Source organism: Benincasa hispida, chromosome 2, assembly GCF_009727055.1.
Source record: "Benincasa hispida cultivar B227 chromosome 2, ASM972705v1, whole genome shotgun sequence".
NCBI classification, from domain to species: Eukaryota; Viridiplantae; Streptophyta; class Magnoliopsida; order Cucurbitales; family Cucurbitaceae; genus Benincasa; species Benincasa hispida.
The window spans coordinates 46,178,018-46,178,359 of record NC_052350.1 but is presented as its reverse complement, the minus strand read 5'-3'; positions in this window follow the sequence as shown (position 1 = coordinate 46,178,359).

Below are 342 nucleotides of genomic sequence, written 5' to 3'. Positions count from 1 at the left end.
GACACTTTCTTATGCAGAATTCACTCCAAATTTGTAAGTATCCTGGTCAAAACATCCCATTATCGGACCTCCAACCAGTCTCCACCAAATACAATAGAGCTTCCACCAACTTAGCGTCCTCCACCTTCGACCATACGTGTTTAGACCTCTTACCATTACCTACCATTATGCTGCATGCATACGTTTGTTGAATGAAAAGATGCTATAAATTAAACACATGCACAAACAAAGGATAAACTGCTGAAATTATATGTTCCAATTTAACTTGTTCACACAGAGTCTTGGCACAAAACATTTTCACGATATACTTGGAATGTTCTATAATTAAATTCCATTCAGTAG